Here is a 6000-nt window from a genome sequence, read left to right on the forward strand (position 1 = left end):
AACTCATATACCAATACAGCTACTCACACTGTCATTCACCCATAGAGCTACTCACACACACACTCACTCACCCATACCGTAAATCACACAGACACTTACCCATACAGTTACACACCCACCCACTTACTTACTCATACATTTACTAACACATACTTACTCACCTGACACAAGGACACACTCACCCATACTGTCACTCTCACATTCACTCACTCACCCATAGAGACACTCATATACTCCAACAGTCACTTATACTGCCTTCACATATGCAATTACTCACCCATATACCACTGACACATCCATTTACTCACCGATACAGCCGTACATACTGAAAAGGTGAATGGTTAAGGGGCAAGGTTCACTTTCTTGTATTGCTCTTAGGGATTTGCACCTTTTCCATCCCTATTTGTGACACCTACAACCCACAGCTGTACACTCTCCGCCATGTGGAAGATCAAATTCTCAAGAGAAACACTGCTTGCACTCCAATCAGCCAGCAGCACATCAGTTTTGGAGGCAGCCGAAGCCACCACTTGTGAGGTTAGTGTACATTGGTGGGTCCATCATTGGAGATACTTCTTGCACCCGTTATCCTTGAAAGATGGGAGAGGTCTGGTGCAGCATTCAGAGCGGCTGACTCCGGAGCGCAGGGCTCACGGTTCGATCCACGGCACTGGCAGCAGCTCAGCTCAGCATCATGTGACTCTGGGCAATAGTGTGTGTGAACGTGAAGATGCACCCCCAACGACTTGGGGTGTGTCCCCCAGGCGCGAAAATAGTCCTCCCAAAGGGGTTTCAAATATTTGTCAAAAGGATTGTACTTGATTCTTTGACATTTTGAAAAACTTTATTTGTAATTCAAATTCATCATGAGCGTTTTTCACTTCAAACGCGTTGCGAAGATCGTGACATTAGTTGTGTATTCCCAATGCATTTTGGCGTAAGCCTTTATCAGGGGAACTCCTGTGTGGAAAGTATTGTCATGTGCATTCGCATACGATCATGACGCTCAATTTCGGAGAGCGAACCCCGGAGCACGATACAAACAACAAACTACCAATGAACCATTAGGTAGTGCACGTACCACATCCCTTTTCTTTTTACACTCTGGGCAATAGCTCACTTAATCTCCCCAACGGCCCCCAGCGCCTGGATACCCTTAGGGGTGATAAGTCGTGCTTTACAAATCTGGAATTATTTTTATTATTATCCTTCATCCCCTTGGCAGTAACAAAGATTTAAAACTGTTTCATCCACCTGTTTCGTCTGGGGCTAAGGTATCCTCGATGCACTGAGGTCAAACTGCAGCAGCACGCCTTAGCACAAGTGGAACATTTGCAGTACTGCCTCTTGGTGACTCTGCCTCCCATGTACTCCAGCACAGGACAGTCCTACCTCCAAAGGGGACTTCACAGTATGGATCTCCACATGGAAGACCTCATCATGGGCATCAGAGCCAGGCACATGGGGGTGAGCAGAAAATCAAATCACACATGGGACGGAACTTCCTGGTCGCCAGAGTGTTGACCTAGTAAACAATGACACAGCTTCAACCGACCTGAAATCTGTGCACATGACAGCACACATACAGTCCAGCTGAGGCAGGAGGGCGGGAGCGAAGGCGGCATGGAGCATGCCTGTCCTCATCGCATGCCAGGGCGGGTCTGTCGGTCTCCGCTTCCTCATTTGAGATCCTTAATTGGAAAACAGAAGCCTCAGAAACGTTGATCCATCCTGGATTCTGATTTAATTCTAAATTGGGTTTGCATTCTAGATTACATTATTGTGTAGGCAGAAAACAAGGTCTGGATTTTCTCTGTTTGGCCCTATCTGGCAGCCATTTTGGTAGGACACCCTAACTTTCCAGATATCTTGCTGCAATCCGGGGGAAAAAAGTTCGAGCAGTAATGGAGTCATCCTGTAATCTTATCTGTCTTGCATTGCTGATCTGCATGCACGCCTCTTAATGCTAGAGGGGCGACCAGAAGTAGGTGCTTTGAGATGTTCTTTACTTTGCAAAGAAGAGAGTCTGTAATGTGCTTCCAAAGATCAGGTAACTAGGCGGGGCCTTTGTGGCTAGTGGCAAAGAGCTCCAGAAGATGCTGGCCATGACTGCAGAGGCATGGCCGCCCATATGTTACTGTGTGAAGCAGGGTCCTTGAAAAAGGCGCGCTGATGCAGAAAGCAGGCTCCTGGTAGAAATGTGGGGTTTCAGTTCTCTCCCACAAACGGATGGCTGGTGTGGGGTGGCCACCTCACTCCAAAAGCCACTGAGTTTAAATAATTCTGGGGATGTTCAATTGCGAATCACTGCGGTCAGGTGAGTTAGTCTAATCAGCTCAAAGGGGGACTACAATAACCAGAATGCATTAGGTTGTAAGACAAAAGTACAGAACTGGAAACAGAGTATCCGGTCCATCATGACATTGAGTGACGTGGATGACTTAGGCTAGTCTGATAATACGACCTAGGAAGTGGGGGAGAGAGGGAGAGAAAAAAACATCAGTAGAGGTACCCACCTCCGTTCTTTCCTACCCAGACCTTTTTGCTTGCCTGTACACGATATTTAACCTCTGCCGCTTGTTGTGGCTCGTGTGATTTTATATAATATTTATGTATCTCGGTTTCCAAGACAACCACACGTGAGAGAGGCCTGCGTACTTCTTTAAATGGCCATCAAAGCGCACTGAAGGCACATATATGTTTACTGTCTTATTGCATGCCAAGAGTCTTTAATCTGAACTCAGGAATCAGACTTGTGTGATAACCCGAGGCTGTGTGAAAATTATTCTCCACTTTTAAAAGTTATAAATATATATCTGGCTGTGATCTTATAGTTGCTGTTGCATTCTGGGAGGACAGTTAAAGCTGTGAACCAAACTGGTAATCTTTCTATAACCATGTCTGAAAATAGCCTGGTGAAGTTCACAATGTTATTCTATTTTCAGTCCTTAGTAAAAGATTTAAATTGGGTTTTCTAGGAAAGCATTATAGACGCAGGCCTGCTTCTCTGTGATACTTTCCAGATGCCACACATCTGCCTTCTCTGAGTGGCAGGAGTGCTCTCCACTGAGGCAGGGAGGGTGGGTGCAGCTCTGGGGTCTGCAGTGCCATCCTGCAGACACTTCAGGATTAGTGGCTAAGCCACCTGCGGGACTCTGTCCATCACCTGGCATGCATGTGTCAGACCTTTGAATTACTAACCCGTAGAATCAAGAGAAAATAAAGCCTGCACCACCCGCCCCCCAAAGTCCCTCCAGAAGCCATCCTGGATTTACAGCAGTAGCCGTCCGTGGAGGGAGTTCGGTGGGGCAGTGAGACGGGGCGGGGGAGGGGCAGGGTGGGGAAATGTAAACACCGGAATATGGATGAACGAAGGTAAGTACACATTTAAATAAATAAAACAAATTCCTTTGCGCGTGCTGCATCGCAAAATGCGATGCAGCGCGTGCAACGGAATTCGTTTTATTTATTTAAATGTGTACTTACCTCCGTTCATCCATATTCCGGTGTTTACATTTCCCCACCCTGCCCCTCCCCCGCCCCGCCTCACTGCCCGCACGAACTCCCTCCATGGACCGCTACTGAATAAAACATCCTCCTGTGGAACAGCAGCTGAACTCCTGTGATGCTAGCCGCTCTGCATTTGTAGGAGTGTCCTACCTGCTCGCGTTCTCATAGGACTGAAGATGGCTTCCAGAGCTGGAAGTAACCTTCATGCTCCCTGAGCAGCAGAACGAGTCTGATCCGCAGCAATGTCTGCTGGAGCACCATGTGGCTGGGAGTCTATGAAGCATGCTCTCTGTCTGAGAAGACCTCCAGCTCCTTCAGCCTTTAATCAGACAGCATTTGTGAAGTGCAACTCTGCCACCCCTAGTGGTATGTGGGCGCTGTGTCTCTGTCGAAGAGCCAGGTCTTGAGCCTCTTGCAGAAGTCTGCCAGCAAGAAGGTTGTCCAGAGCTGGAGAAGAAGGTTCTTCAGGTCTTGGCAGCGATGTAGGAGAAGGAGCGGCCATCGCTGCGACAGATGCAGGGTGTGTGCGCGAGGGTGAGTGAAGAGTAGCGCAGGTGTCTAAGGGGTTAGTAAAAGTTTGGTCGATGTTTGATGTAGGCGGGTCCTAGGTCATGGAGGGCTTTGCAGGTCCTAGGTCATGGAGGGATCTTCTGGATGGGGAGCCAGTGGAGGTATATCAGGTGGGGGGGGATTTGTTTGAGGAGGTCCAGGATGAGTCTAGCTGCGGCATTCTGTTTGGGTTAGAGTCTTCTGAGGAGCTGGGTGGAGATGCTGGTGTAGAGGGCGTTGCCGAAGTTGAGGTGGCTGGTGACGAGCACCTAAGTGACGTTCTTTCTGGTGTTGATGGGGATCCATCTGAATATTCTGTGGAGCATGCAAAGTGTGTGGAAGCAGGGGAGGCGAATGCATTGACTTGCCATTTCATGGTCAGTTGGCTGTCGAGGAAGATGCAGAGGTTGCGTGCATGGTCGGTCGGTATAAGTGTGGGTCTGAGTTCCTGCAGGCCACCAGTTTCGGTCCCATGTGGAGATGTTCTTCCCAAAGATCAGTACTTCAGTTTTGTCATAGCTGAGTTGGAGACAGTTATCTCTCATTCATTTGATTATATAGGTCATGAGGGTTGCAGAAGTTGGTTTTGGCATTGGAGGGGTCCTCCGTGAGCGAGAGGATCAGTTGGGTGTAACTTGTGTAGGAGATTACGTTGAGTCTGTGGGATCTTACGACGTCTGGGAGGGGAGGCTTGTAGATGTTGAACAGGGTGGGGCTGAGGGATGATACTTGTGGTACCCCGCATATGATGTCTTTGGGGACGGAGGTGAAGGAAGGCAGTCGGATGCTCTGTGTGCATCTTGTAAGGAAGGAGGCGATCCACTTGAGGGCATTTTGCTATATGCCTATTGTTGGACCTGTCAGTCCTAGGGTGGTCTCCCCTTCTATTTTTGTATCGTGCCTCATTTTTTCCACCCTCATTTTTATGTTGGACTAGGTCTCCGGGCGCCTTTTCATTGCCAATCAGTGTTAAGGTGCAGGTGCTCCCTTCTCCCAAGATGGCTGCCACAGACCCCTGCTACTGCAGAGTGGTCTTTCATAGTAGCACTCTAGCTGCCAGGAGCTGGCTGGAACCCCACAACAATGTTGCGACTCCAGCCCGCCTTTTTGTCCCATAGGTAGAGTGGGGAAGCTCCTGGAATGTGCTGGAATCTTCTAGAAGGGAGGTGTGGTTTTTCTTTTGCCGCCTTGGCCAGAGGTCACCTGACCTAGGGCTACTTAAGTGAGGGAGGGAACTTTTTGTGTTGAGTTGGCCATTGGGATGAAGCAGAGCTGGAAGAATCCACCAGGAGTGTAGGCGGTAGGGCCTAGCCAGGGACTTATGCCTCTGAGAGTGACAGGATTTAGGTGCTGCCTCTTAAGTGAGTGAGGGACCCTGTGAAACCCACTGATCTTGCCCAGCAGTAGGAGGACCCAGAGAACCTCTGCCCAGCCTGACTAGGAAGGACCTAGTCGCCTTCTCCATCCCTACCCCCCTGTAACAGAACCCTCTTTAAGGGCGCCAGATACATCTGCGCCAACAAGACTTCATCTAACATCTGAGAACAGAGACTTATATGCCAAGCACTGAGACTGCGTGTCCAGATTGAACTCTCAAACTTCTATGCCAAGCACTGAGACTGCGGGTCCAGATTAAACTCTAAAACTTATATGCCAAGCACTGAGACTGCGTGTCCAGACTGACCCCTTAAGCCGTATGCAAAGCAGATTGAAGAGCAACCGGGGATCGACCAGGTATTAGCGCTGTGACCCCTGCGCTCCCTGACCTGGCCTGGGACCCCCGGCAGCGTGCTCCGCTGAGCGCGGAACCCCCATCCTTAACTTGAGCCCCCCTGTGACGTGGAAGCCAGCGCGCTCACCGCCGCGGCCCGGAGGCCGGAAGAAGTGCCCTGCAGAGTCGCGAGGCCCGTGAGAAGCCCGGGGCCCCGCTGCTGCCGTCGC

Source organism: Triturus cristatus, chromosome 3_2 (assembly GCF_964204655.1).
Source record: "Triturus cristatus chromosome 3_2, aTriCri1.1, whole genome shotgun sequence".
Classification (NCBI taxonomy): domain Eukaryota; kingdom Metazoa; phylum Chordata; class Amphibia; order Caudata; family Salamandridae; genus Triturus; species Triturus cristatus.